Source organism: Schistocerca gregaria, chromosome 1, assembly GCF_023897955.1.
Source record: "Schistocerca gregaria isolate iqSchGreg1 chromosome 1, iqSchGreg1.2, whole genome shotgun sequence".
Lineage (NCBI taxonomy): Eukaryota > Metazoa > Arthropoda > Insecta > Orthoptera > Acrididae > Schistocerca > Schistocerca gregaria.
Window position 1 is genome coordinate 224815213 of NC_064920.1, and position 15222 is coordinate 224830434.

Here is a 15222-nt window from a genome sequence, read left to right on the forward strand (position 1 = left end):
TCCCATGTTATGATAACCCCGCATACAGGCGCCTTGCTGCTCCACTGTTATATATTTCCTCCGCATAAATGTCATTCCTGCTAGCTAACGTGGTTAGATTGTAATGAACCATCAAAAACCTGTATTACATCAGTGGAAACTGCTGTACCGGAGATCTCCGCAAAAGTGACCGGCAACCTTGCGAGCACCTCGGGCAAGCGTGCAGCCTACATAGCCCCTGCGTCACTGATTCGCCGTGTCGCAGTAACGGACGGGCACAGGTCGTCGGTACTAGCGCTAACAGAGGCCACCACTTCCGAGGGAGCTATTCGCTCCGGCCACACACCTGACCAGAAAATAGTGCCGCGAGTATTCGTCACCGGCTGATATAAAGCCAGCGCCAGAGCTGTACAGGCATTTCTTCTAGCTTCGAGTGCCTCTCCTAGCCTCCGGCCAGGTGCTATTCACGCCTTTGTCTTAGGATCCTCTTGAAGGGACCGACGCCGCTGTATTCAGCTTTCGTTGTTGTTTCCGTTGGTGCAATCAGACTGTATCTGTTCCTAAGCAAGACAGCTTCATAGGACTTAGAATATATTCCAAGCAAGTGTATTTGTCTGTGAAGATCCTAAATGTGTTACTTTGTTAGACTCTGGAATCACTACATTGTCAAGACTTCATACCTGTGAGATACTGTAGTTTTGTTATTGTCGAAGCAAACGTTAGTTTCCCTGGCCAACAAACTTAAGTAAACTTTGATCACTGCACTCCCCGTGTCGGTCTGAGCGACACGTCAGTAACTTTCTCCTAAAATCAACATCATATAAACAAAAATGGCGTAGTTGTAAGCCCAGGGACGTAGACACTGTTAGCAGTAACAAGAACTTATCCTTCCTAGCAGTAAGATGTAACTGTTCAGCAAATCAGATTCCAGTGAAAACGTGTTGCATACGAAGCAGTAAGAATAACCGGGGACTTTGATCAAAGCGAAGTCAAATGTCAAACCCTTCAAGGACCACTAGCGAAGAAACGGTGAACATGTCACACTTCTGTCACACGACAAGTGTGATCCAACTATCACCATATCTCTTCTTGTCGAGTAAAATTGTTTGTCTGGCATAGAAAAAGCGTTTCGCTTCACCGCTCCGTGGTGGCGCGGAAAACTGCAAGCACCGACGAAAACTTACAAAGTCATATACTGTTAATAATAATAATAATAATAATAATAATAAGTAGTAGTAGTAGTAGTAGTAGCAGTAGTAGTAGTTTGGGTGTCTAAAGACAATATCAGGGATACGTTGAAACACGATCACGTACGTCTCCATTGTGGAGTTTATGCAATACAAGACAGTTGTCTTCCCTGGAACACTGAACGCCTCAGAAACTACATCTCTAAGGGGCCATTCAGAAATTAACGAAATTTTAAAATAAGAGCGACAAATTCTAAGAAACATTTATGATCCCACTGATATAAATGGCATGTAGATTAAAAGATAGTTACAGACCTATACACAGTAGTAGACAAGTCCACTAATACAATACGTAAAATACGCTTCAAGTTCTATAGTCACAACTCCAGAATGGAAAAACTAGATTAACAAAGAAATTACTTAACATAAAAAACGGAAAAAATGGAAATTTGTGGTAATGTCATACGGGATCAAACTGCTGAGGTCATCAGTCCGAAGCTGACACACTAACTTAAATTAAGTTACGCTGAGAACAAAAAAACACCGATGCCCGAGGGTGGACTCGAACCTCCGACAGGGGCAGCCTCGCGAACCGTGACATAGAGCCCTAGACCGCACGGCTACACCGCGCGCCTTCAAAAAGTTTGAACATCACTTGCCTGGAAGTAGTTAAGCAGGGCTTGCGGGAAATAAATCCCACAGAAGATACCATAAGAGAACACGTTTGGAAAGCGTTTGTAATGCTAGTCGCAAATCACACATTCGCAGAGAAAGCTAAGACAAAACACTGAAAAACGTTGGACATAGGAACGCAAGAAACGATCCACCAAATTCTTGACGACGAAGGGAAAGCAGCTAGCACACCAAGCCATTAAATTGAAAAGTGCACTTTAACTGGGAAATATAATGACAACAGAAGACACTATAATATTATGACTTAGCGAATTATAAGAGATAAAAATTCATACAGACTACAGCAGAGACGTCATAGAAAGGTCTGTTGGAAAAGTTAATGTAGTTATAATAGGATAAGGTGAGCATGCAAAACTAAAGACAGGCGTTTCTTTCATTGTGGTATAAGTATCAAACATGGTTCAAATGGCACTGAGCACTGTGGGACTTAACATGTGTGGTCATCAGTCCACTAGAACTTAGAACTACTTAAACCTAACTAACCTAAGGACATCACGCACACCCATGCCCTAGGCAGGATTCGAACCTGCGACCGTAGCAGACGCGCGGTTCAGGACTGAAGTGCCGAGAATCGCTCGGCCACCGCGTCCCAAGTCTTTCATTACTCCGTAAGATAAGGAAAGGAATATTAAGTTTTACCGTCCCGTCAACAGCGTGTTCATTAGAGAGGGAGCACAGTCTCGGATTAGAGAAATTTGGGGAAGGAAATCTGATGTGTCTTGTTCCAAGGAACTTCCATTTCTTTGTTTCCGTCTATGATCACAAACTTGAATGTACTCAGAGTTCCGGTTTCGGTCAGCAATGGCTATCTTCAGATCTGCAGCAAAACATGGTAAGGAACACATCTTGAAATAATAAAATATGCCATAATGGAAAGTATTACCGATGCAGATGTGAAAATTATGCGCTTTAAATATGACGAGGCGAACTGCTTTTTAAACCATGTCTCAAAATAATGGAGTCATAGTAGCATCGTCGAAAGATAGACATAAATTCACCATCATCGCACATTAGTGAACTATTATATACACTAGGGTCATTTTGTTAACTGTGCTCTGTACAAAACAAACTGCTGCAATGTAGCCAGAAACTATATGTACCGCAATCTCGCCATATCCTTCAGTCATATAATTGTACGATATGGAATAAAAAGAAGTACCAGATGTAGGGCAGGTGTTTTGACCAGCAGCGCTGTTAACAAAGCGGCACTAGTGCATAGCATATTATATTTATGCACGACGATGTTCAACTGTATTTGTGTTTGTCTGGTAACTATACCACTATGGCTACATTATATTCTTAAGACAGATACACTTCGTCATATTTAAAGAACGTAATTTTCACATGAATGCCAATAATGCTTATCTTATGGGCTACTTTTTTTTACCTGTGGACAATCCTCTGGTAGTGTTTGTGTTTTCTCCAATTTTTTGCTGCAGATCTGAAGATGACCGTTGCTGACCGAAACCGGTAGTCTGAGAACCTTTAGGTTTGCGATCACAGACGGAAATAAAGGAATTTACTCTACATTTTGTGGATCGCTGTTCAATTCGCGACCACAATACCAAAGAATTATTCCGACACTAGTGTTAAACGGTTAAGGGAAACTACAGCAAACGTGGACCTACAAGGTCACACGAGGATTTGAACCATTGTGTTCCCGATTGTTGTTGTTGTTGTGGTCTTTAGTCCTGAGACTGGTTTGATGCAGCTCTCCATGCTACTCTACCCTTTGCAAGCTTTTTTATCTCCCAGTACTTACTGCAGCCTACATCCTTCTGAATCTGCTTAATATATTCATCTCTTGGTCTCCCTCTACGATTTTTACCCTCCACGCTGCCCTCCAATACTAAATTGGTGATCCTTCGATGTCTCAGAACATGTCCTACCAACTGATCCCTTCTCCTAGCCAAGTTGTGCCACAAGCTCCTCTTCTCCCCAGTTCTACTCAATATCTCCTCATTAGTTATGTGATCTACCCATCTAATCTTCAGCATTCTTCTGTAGCACCACATTTCGAAACCTTCTATTCTCTTCTTGTCTAAACTATTTATCGTCCACGTTTCACTTCCATACATGGCTACACTCCATACAAATACGTTCAGAAACGACTTCGTGACACTTAAATCTATACTCAATGTGAACAAATGTTTCTTCTTCAGAAACGCTTTCCTTCCTATGGCCAGTCTACATTTTGTATCCTCTCTACTTCGACCATCGTCAGTTATTTTGCTCCCCAAATAGCAAAACTCCTTTACTACTTTAAGTGTCTCATTTCCTAATCCAATTCCCTCAGCATCACCAGACTTAATTCGATTACATTCCATTATCCTCGTTTAGATTTTGTTGATGTTCATCTTACACCCTCTTTTCAAGAAACTGTCCATTCCGTTCAACTGCTCTTCCAAGTCCTTTTCTGTCTCTGATAGAACTACAATGTCATCGGCGAACCTCAAAGATTTTATTTCTTCTCCATGGATTTTAATACCTACTCCGAACTTTTCTTTTGTTTCCTTTATTGCTTGCTCAATATACAGATTGAATAACATCGGGGATAGGCTATAACCCTGTCTCACTCCCTTCCCAACGACTGCTTGCCTTTCGTACCCCTCGACTCTTATAACTGCCATCTGCTTTCTGTATAAATTGTAAATAGCCTTTCGCTCCCTGAATTTTACCCCTGCCACCTTCAGAATTTGAAAGAGAGTATTCCAATCAACGTTGTCAAAAGCTTTCTCTAAGTCTACAAATGCTAGAAACGTAGGTTTGTCTTTCCTTAATCTTTTTCTAAGATAAGTCGTAAGGTCAGTATACCATCACGTATTCCAACATTCCTACGGAATCCAACTTGATCTTCTCCGATTGCCGATCCAGTTGCGTAGTGCTGAACCACTTCGGCGTTCTCCCACTTGTCGATGTACGGCGTCGTTTGCCACAAACGTGCAAGTTGACTCCCAATATACTGGCTGCCGGGTTCTCAAAGGTCTAAGGAGTTGAGTTACCAGGAGCGCCGTTTGGTATGAAAGCAGTGCGAGAGGCGGGCGGGGACTCCCCGAGTGGTCCCCCCCCCCCCCCTCCTATACTCCTCTTCACCCCCGTCCCCTCCACCGCCTCCACTAATCACGTTCCGCCGCCGGCGCTGGTCTCGCTGCCTGGCTGCTGGCATACGTGCCCTGCAGAGGAGCGCGGAGCGGCTGACTCTTTCCCCCGGCGTTCTTCAGGCTGCAGATTAAGATAAAGCTTCTCGCCTCGGCGCGGAAAGGGGTAGGGACCGCGAAAAGAAAGAGAAAGGAAGGCGCGAGGGGAAATAGGGAGTGCCGGCTGCTGGCGGGAAGTAGGGGGGGGGGGGGGGGGGCGTGCTTCCTCTTGCCTTCCGACCGACTACAGCAGTCGTGCACGACGTAAGACCAGCTTACAAGGGCGGCAGCCGAAAAAAATCCTCTTCCTCACGATTGCTTCTAAAGCGTACAACTTCTGCTAGGGAACTTCAGACGTTCCGGCCCTCTTCCGTCCAGCATCTAAACGTCATCACTCACATACCTCAGCGCTCTTTAAACACATTCCCACGCGCGTATTACTTTCACGCAAATAAAATCCCTACTTCACATTTATTACGAAATGAGTATGCTGCTGAGTTCTTAGAAACTTGAGTGAGCATCTTGTGTGTGGTACAGTTCATCCATGCCAAACAAGTGAACGTATTGCTCCACTTAACTTAAACTGTCTGCCACACTTTTAGTATCCCAGGCGGCCTGAATGACGAAAGCATGCTTCAGTTAGCGACCAGCATGAAAATATTGATATCCTTCGGGCTCTAATACTGTTATTCTACCCAGCACCAGATTGTGGGACGGCATGGACTACGACCCTACTTGCAGCGGACACTGATTTGAGTGGATACTGGGAGAAAATGTGGTAGAAACGAAATTAGCACAAAGCAACGTACTCTTAACTGAGTGCGAACTCCACTGACACGAACACATTCACGGCGTGACATGTAGAAACATCACTGACCAGTAACCACATTTGTTTAACTCGAGAACAATTCGTAAAGAGAATACTGAACCATGAGAAAAGCTTCGCCGCGCAGGATTAGCCGAGCGGTCTGAAGCCGAGCGGTCTAAGGCGCTGCAGTCACGGACTGTGCGGCTGATGCCGGCGGAGGTTCGAGTCCTCCCTCAGGCGTGAGTGTGTGAGTTTGTCCTTCGGATAATATAGGTTAAGTAGTGTGTAACCTTAGGGACTGATGACCTTAGCAGTTAAGTCCCATAAGATTCCACACAGATTTGAAGATTTTTTATTTCTGAAAAGCTTTCGGCAACAGAAAGAGGATGTCAGACTTTGGTGAACCTTACGTGCCCGGCGCTGCTGTTCTCCCGTAGTATTACGAAATACTTGCGATCCCGAAACGACCGAAACGGTAATCGAACTCGAGCACCATTACAAGATTGTGCCCGAAGTAGCGAACCGTTAGGTCTTACCGCAGTATGGCGAAGCGTACCTATAGACAAGAAGCGGTCGCAGATCTACGATCTCCGAGAATTTATTACAGAATGACCAGGAATGGCGATGCTCAGGGGTTTTGTTAGCCGGTCTTAAAATCAGACTAGTGTGCCAACGGCTATAAAAAGGTATTTGTGGTGCCAACTTGCTGGGCTGTCAAGCTGTTAGTTGTCACTTCTTGAGCCATAGAACCTCACATAACCACTGACGTTGGAACGGCGGGCTTTTCCGTATTCTTGCGCGTCTCAACTCCAATAAAGGCAGCCGCCATATTGAAAAACGTATTAATTCCTGTCAAACTGACACCAACAGAAATCTGTTCGCAGATTTCGGTTCCCCTGTATGTAGGGAATTATTTTCATAATGTTCTTTTCCTTTCAATAATTATGTAGATGCTTTAATCGTTGCTTGAACTTTCATAATAACATGGATAAGCAAATCACGTATACAGCAGCGGTTTGTTACTAATTAAAAGCCTCCCAATCTCACACCTGCTTTCATATTCATTACTAACTTGTCAATTCATCCTTCGTTCCCTGCCTTGAGCGGCCCGCCCATGTGCTTTTCGCGGCGTGTGGCGTTCTGGGGACGTTTCGTAACAGTATGTGTTATAATATCACTTAATGAATTATGAGGCTTCATCACAGGCTGTTAATGACCATCACCGACAGTCAAGGTGTAGTGCCTAGTCTGTATCGCTCTTCGTAGCATCAGACGCGAAATTGCAGCCAAGAATAAAAGAATCGCTTACGGCAACGGCCCAACCCGTTTTTGGATACCAAGCAACCCGCCACTGACTTAAATCCAGGTATAGTTTTCCGCACTCAACAGTAAATCTCATTAATGGCCACGCGCGTATGGCCCATATGCCGTTTTCCTTTCCTTTGACGCAGGACACTTCACATATATACCTTTTGTACAACTTGACTTGGTACCGGTATGCCTCTAACATGACATCATCAAATAATTTCTCCTGTATTTGAGATTTAGTAGGCGTTTGCGCCAAATTTCGATTTTTGCTTTTAGTTCAACCAGTCCTCCTTTCGATATGTGTTGAGGTGCTTTCCTTGCTCAGAATCTGAACGTTCCCACTTGAAATTATCTTTGCATTAAAGCAAATATGTTCGCTGTGAGGGATTACAGTATTTGCGGTGCAGGTTACAATAGGTCCTTCTCCCAATAAAGCATTTTTTTCAACAGTATTGCCCTCTATTCGGTGGTGATCATCAACTACCACAAAGTCAGAATCAGCATCAGTATCGTCAAAACTGTCGTCGTCGTCCAAATTTTCCCATTCACCTATATCATATAACTGTAAATTTGGATCAACTCCAGAAATCGTATTCCTCCATCCCGTTGTGGTTGTTGTTGTTGTCTTCAGTCCTGAGACTGGTTTGATGCAGCTCTCCGTGCTACTGTATCCTGTGCAAGCTTCTTCATCTCCAAGTAACTACAAATCTACATTCTTCAGAATCTGCTTAGTGTATTTACCTCTTGGTCTCCCTCTACGATTTTTACCCTCCACGCTTCCCTCCAACACTATCCCTTGATGTCTCAGGACGTTTACTATCAACCGATCCCTTCTTCCAGTAAAATTGTGCCAAAAATTCCTGTTCTCCTTAATTCTGTTCAGTGCCTCCTCATTAGCTATGTGATCTACCTACCTAATCTTCAGCACTCTTCTGTAGCACCACATTTCGAAACCTTCTATTCTCTTCTTGTCTAAACTATTTATCGTTCATGTTTCACTTCCATACATGGCTACACTCCATACAAATACGTTCAGACGACGTCGTGACACTTATCTATACTCAATGTGAACAAATTTTTCTTCTTCAGAAACGCTTTCCTTCCTATTGCCAGTCTACATTTTATATCCTCTCTAATTCGACCATCGTCAGTTATTTTGCTCCACAAATAGCAAAACTCCTTTACTACTTTGAGTGTCTCATTTCCTAATCTAATTCCCTAAGCATCACCAGACTTAATTCGATTACATTCCATTATCCTCGTTTTGATTTTGTTGATGTTCATCTCACACCCTCTTTTCAAGACACTGTCCATTCCGTTCAACTGCTCTTCCAAGTCCTTTTCTGTCTCTGATAGAACTACAATGTCATCGGCGAACCTCAAAGTTTTGTTTCTTCTCCATGGATTTTAATACCTACTCCGAACTTTTCCTTTGTTTCCTTTATTGCTTGTTCAATATACAGATTGAATAACATCGGGGATAGGCTATAACCCTGTCTCACTCCCTTCCCAACGACTGCTTGCCTTTCGTACCCCTCGACTATTATAACTGCCATCTGCTTTCTGTATACATTGTAAATAGCCTTTCGCTCCCTGAATTTTACCCCTGCCACCTTCAGAATTTGAAAGAGAGTATTCCAATCAACGTTGTCAAAAGCTTTCTCTAAGTCTACAAATGCTAGAAACGAAGGTTTGCCTTTCCTTAACCTATCTTCTAAGGTAAGTGGTAGGGTCAATATTGCCTCACGTCTTCCAACATTTCTACAGAATTCTAACTGATCTTCCTCAAGGTCGGCTTCTACCAGTCTTTCCATTCGTGTGTAAAGAATCTACGTTAGTATTTGGCAGCCGTGATGTATTAAACTGACAGTTCGGTAATTTTCACACTCGTCAATACCTGTTTTCTTTGGAATTGGGATAGAAGTCTGAGGATATTTCGCCTGTCTCATACATCTTGCTCACCAGAAGGTAGAGTCTTGTCACGGCTGGCTCTCCCAAGGCTATCAGTAGTTCTAATGGAATGTTGTCTACTCCCAGGGTTTTTTTTCTTTGAATTCTCTGTCAAATTCTTCACTCAGTATCTCAATATCTCCCATTTCATCTTCACTTACGTCCTCTTCCATTTCCATAATATTGCCCTCAAGTACATCGCCCTTCTTTATTATACCTCCATCTTTCTGCTTTCCCTTCTTTGCTTGGAACTGGCTTTCCATCTGTGCTCTTAGTATTCATACAAGTGGTTCTCTTTTCTCCAAAGGTCTCTTTAATTATCCTGTATGCAGTATCTATCTTACCCCTAGTGATATATGCCTCTACATCCTTACATTTGTTGTCTAGCCATCCCTTGCTTAGCCATGTTGCACTCCCTGTCGATCTCATTTTTGAGACGCTTGTCTTCCTTTCTGTCTGCTATAGCTCAAAAATAACATTAATTCGTGCATGTAGTAACATGCTATAAAATAAGAAAATCTGAAATAGTAACCGAAAGCAAAATACGTAGTATTTAGAAACATATTATCTCTGGACTTATCTAATTATTACATATCATGCAAAACATGCGGTAAGACAGGCACCTAAGTTCAGCTCACTTCTAAATAGAGTTTGTCGCTAGACTGACAAAGTCAAGCTGATCCTTGAAAGTTGGCAGGCCAGAGTGGCCGAGCGGTTCTAGGCGCTACGGTCTGGAACCGCGTGACAGCTACGATCGCAGGTTCGAATCCCGCCTCGGGCATGTATGTGTGTGATGTCCTTAGGATAGTTAGGTTTAAGTAATTCTAAGTTCTAGGGGACTTGGTGACCTCAGCAGTTAAGTCACATAGTGCTGACACCCATTTGAATTTTTTTCGTTGAATGTTGCTTTACGCACGGCAAGTATTAGAAGTAAGATACTGAAAAAGAGAGGGCGTGGTTTTTTGGAGTGCTACCACACTCGATGTTTATAATGAACGATGGGTCCGGGCGACTGATGTTTCGGGTTAAGGCCCTTACTTCGCCCGAGATTGTGCACCGACTCTAATGACCTCCGTGTCGACAGGAAGTTAAAACATAAGCTTCGATCTTGGTACGGAGGTGAAACCTCGGTGTGTTCTGCAGCTCGTTGCAGCATGTGCAACCATTTGCTTCTGCTTTCATTCACGCTGACAAGTTTGCCGCAGTCGCTTCCGTGGCCGAGAGCGCCTATCGCCCGGTTTGGTTGCGGGGCGGCGGCGGCTGTTTTCTTTATGGAACGCTCTGCTGCGGGAAACAATTACATTTATAGAAAGAGCAGATGGCGGGCGGAGGCGAGCAACTTGCGGCCCAAGTTTAATTAAAAGCGCAGCGGCGGCGGCGGCGGCGGCGGCAGCACTGCGGGGGCGGTTCTAATGCAGTCGCAGTGCGAGCTGAACTTCCCGTGCGTACATTTTCGTACTTGTCTGCTACCTTGTCCACACTACCTCTATTTACGGCCGCTTCACTCTCCACGCGGGAACTGACTGATGTAACAAGTTACTCTCATATAAACCACTGCAATACGCCGAGGTAAGTTACGATTGTGACCTTATGTCGTTCACGTTGGACTGCAGTAAGGAATTGCGACAGTTGAGGACAATAAAAGTTTAAATAAAACAATTATATGTGTCAGACACTCTTCTTATTTCATCTCACGACGCGTTTCGAGACTTACTCTTTTCTTTACGTGGAACGAGGATATAATGTTACATTTTTGCTAACTGGACGCAGACACTTTTTCGTTGTGGTTTCATTTCGCCATAAAAATGTATAAAAGGAATTTGTTAGCGTAATATGACACTAATTTTATAAATTTTAAACGGTGGTAGAGCTATTTACGGTCTGTTCCAGTTCACATAACCCTGTGGTTCGTCATAAATATGCATTTCTAACTTGGTTACTCTCACAGAACACAAACCAGTAACATAATTAAACTCTTTCATTCTTTGCAAGAACTTGTATTACAGTTGCAAATACATGACAGTAAGTGCAGAAATAGTAAGAAATAGATTATGCTTTTGTAAGTCTGTAAGTTTTAACCAACTTTGTTGTATGGGACCGAAAGATGGGTGGATTCAGGTTACCTTATCAATAAGGTTGAGGTTACGGATATGAAAGTAGCTAGAATTATTGCAGGTACTAGTAGATGGGAACAGTGGAAGGAGGGTGTCCACAATGAGGGAATCAAAGAAAAACTGGGAATGAACTCTATACATGTAGAAGTCAGGGCGAACAGGCTTAGATGGTGGGATCATGTTACATGCATGGGAGAAGCATGGTTTCCCAAGAGACCCGTGGGTTCAAGAGTAGAGGGTAGGAGGAGTCGGGGTAGACCAAGGAGAAGGTACCTGGATTCGGTTAAGAATGATTTTCAAGTAATAGGCTTAACATCAGAAGAGGCACCAATGTTAGCACAGAACAGAGGATCATGGACGAATTTTATAACGGGGCTATGCTCCAGACTGAACGCTGAAAGGCATAATCAGTCTTAAGTGATGATGATGTAAGTTTTTTATATTTTTTACGATTTTTGTTTGTGTCTTTAATGTCGTATATTGGTAGTAGCAATACTTTTAACAAGATGTTGTAAAGAATGAAACAACTTTAATATAGTCAAGTGTACCTGTGGTCCACAATGTCAGCTGGTAATGAATAATCTCTGAGCCACGCCACTATATCTTTACGTCGTTATAATCTTCGGTTTGTTTATATTACTGGTTCCTGTTCTGTGAGACAGATTAAGTTAAAATGTATATTTATGATGAACTGGAGGGTTCTCTTCACTGGAACACATTGCAAGTAGCTCTATCACCATTTAAAATCTATAAACTTAGTGCCATATTACGGCAACAACTTCTTGTTACACGTTTTTATATCAAAATGAAAGCAGAACAAAAAACTGTCTGCATCCAGCTAGAAAAAATGTAAGATAATATCATTGTTCACATGAATTTGACAGCGTCGTGGATGAAATAAAAAGAGTGACTGATACAGATGATTGTTTCATTTGAACTTTTAATCGATAGTAAACAGCCCGAAACGTGTCACCTACAGACATTGGACAAAATATGGAAACATAAAAAACACAACACATTACCATGCCTGATACTGCATAGGAAAAACGTTCCTATTCAAAATAGTTTCCAGTCGTCTCGGAAATGATAAATACATGCTATATTGCAGTGCCTGTGTTACTCTGAATTACGAAGTTCTCTAGGACATGATATATATCCGAATGAACAGCTACTGCGGCGACTACACCCGATATGAATTACATTAAATGTATTCACAGTCGAAAATATGGACAACTATCAGCTGTGAAATGGAATGACGACAATGAGTATTTTTGTCGAACCGGGACTCGAACCCAGATTTCCCGCGTATCGCTAAAAGACGCCTTGCTCTTTTTTATTTAATCTCATTTTGTTCTATATTATTTGTTGTGTTTGTTCTGGGTGGACGTCCCATCACACCTGTTCAGGTTCTTCGTTGATCCGTTCATTCAGCTTTTTTTATTACAGGGAGTAGCCAACCCTCTGACCGAACACGCTGAACTACTATGCCGGCAGTACCTGTTGGCTACCAGAGCGCGGCTCACCGACAGACCCAAATTCCATGTGACGTCAACCATATGTCACAACCTGCACTCGTACATCCATTTCATTTACTGACACAACTAAATTTTCGGAAGAGTGCAAGAATTACCACGCAAGCATTTGAAGAATTGTCCCAAATGTGGCATCTCCCGCAACAGTCCAAAGGGGGTCATTATGCTGCAATACAGCCGAGCAGTCCGCGAAAACCTTGTGTACCACATATAAAACCTATCTAGACGTCAGCCTACTACGATAACATGCATCCGGCTAGGTCACGGCTGTTATCCTCCATATCTTTATAGGTCAGAAGTTCAGTCATCTCCGTACTGCGAAGTACACGCAGCTGAGACTGCAGACCTTGCCTAGACAAAGGCGTAAGTTTATAAGGGCCTCTATCAGAGCTGAAATTGCCTAACCTACATTTGTGACGTATCTGTTTCGGCAGCTAGCCAAGCTAAGTGTTGCCCTGTAGCTGTAAGACGCTGATACATATAATTATATATTGGAAAAAATGAGAAGATGTCATACATAGACTGTGTTGCATGCGCGAGGGGCGATCAATACGTAATGCAACACATTTTTTTCTCTATGCAGGTTGCTTTTATTCAGGACTCAAATACACCCAATTATTCCCCACTCTTTTGGCTACAAAACCCTATTGTCCAGCATAATCTCCGTTCAATGCGACAGCCTTACACCACCTCACTTGGAAGGCCTGTCTCCCGAAAGGTACCATTCTACCGGTGGGCGTCGAAGACAATGTCTTGATACATCAATAACATCCCCATCACCCACGTACTTCTTTTCACGCAGTACGTTCTTCATTAGGCCAAACGGAAATCGGAAGGTAAAAAATCCGCTCTGTAGGGTGGAGAGAAAGAACAGTCAAGTGAAGTTTTGTGAGTTCCTCTACTTGTGTGCAGACTTGTGTTGTAATGGAGGAGCAAAAGTTCGTTCGCATTTTTGTGGCGACGAACACGATGGAGTTTCTTCGGTTTTCTGAGGGTAGCGCAATACACTTCAGAGTTGATCGTTTCATCATGATGGGCGACATCGAACAGAATAACCCCTTCATAGTTCCAGAAGACCATCACCAAAACTTTATCGGCTGACGGTGCAGTTTTGAACGGTTTCTTGGCGGAGGTATTACCGTTTTATGTCCGGTTCGAGGTGATGTAAGTCATGTTTTATCGCTTGTGACAATGTTCGACAAAAATTGTCACGAGCAGCCTCGTACGCTCAAGCAGCCCTGCACTGATGGTCTTCGTTGCTCTTTATGATCATCTACATCTACATACATACTCCGCAATCCACCATACGGTGCGTGGTGGAGGGTGCCTCGTATCCCTGTTCCACACCCAAACAAAACGAGGGAAAAATGACTGCCTATATGCCTTAGTAAGAGCCCTAATCTCTCTTATCTTATCTTTGTGGTCTTTCCGCAGAAATGTAAGTTGGCGGCAGTAAAATTGTACTGCAGTCAGTCTCAAATGCTGGTTCTCTAAATTTCCTCAGTAGCGATTCACAAAAAGAACGCCTCCTTTCCTCTACAAACTCCCAACCGAGTTTCTGAAGCATTTCCGTAACACTCGCCTGGTGATCAAACCTACCAGTGACAAATCTAGCAGCCCGCCTCTGAATTGCTTCTACACTCCTGGATATTGAAATAAGAACACCGTGAATTCATTGTCCCAGAAAGGGGAAACTTTATTGACACATTCCTGGGGTCAGATACATCACATGATCACACTGACAGAAGCACAGGCACATAGACACAGGCAACAGAGCATGCACAATGTCGGCACTAGTACAGTGTATATCCACCTTTCGCCGCAATGCAGGCTGCTATTCGCCCATGGAGACGATCGTAGAGATGCTGGATGTAGTCCTGTGGAACGGCTTGCCATGCCATTTCCACCTGGCGCCTCAGTTGGACCAGCGTTCGTGCTGAACGTGCAGACCGCGTGATACGACGCTTCATCCAGTCCCAAACAAGCTCAATGGGGGACAGATCCGGAGATCTTGCTGGCCAGGGTAGTTGACTTACACCTTCTAGAGCACGTTGGGTGGCACGGGATACATGCGGACGTGCATTGTCCTGTTGGAACAGCAAGTTCCCTTGCCGGTCTAGGAATGGTAGAACGATGGGTTCGATGACGGTTTGGATGTACTGTGCACTATTCAGTGTCCCCTCGATGATCACCAGAGGTGTACGGCCATTGTAGGAGATCGCTCCCCACACCATGATGCCGGGTGTTGGCCCTGTGTGCCTCGGTCGTATGCAGTCCTGATTGTGGCGCTCACCTGCACGGCGCCAAACACGCATACGACCATCATTGACACCAAGGCAGAAGCGACTCTCATCGCTGAAGGCGACACGTCTCCATTCGTTCCTCCATTCACGCCTGTCGCGACACCACTGGAGGCGGGCTCCACGATGTTGGGGCGTGAGCGGAAGACGGCCTAACGGTGTGCGGGACCGTAGCCCAGCTTCATGGAGACGGTTGCGAATGGTCCTCGCCGAT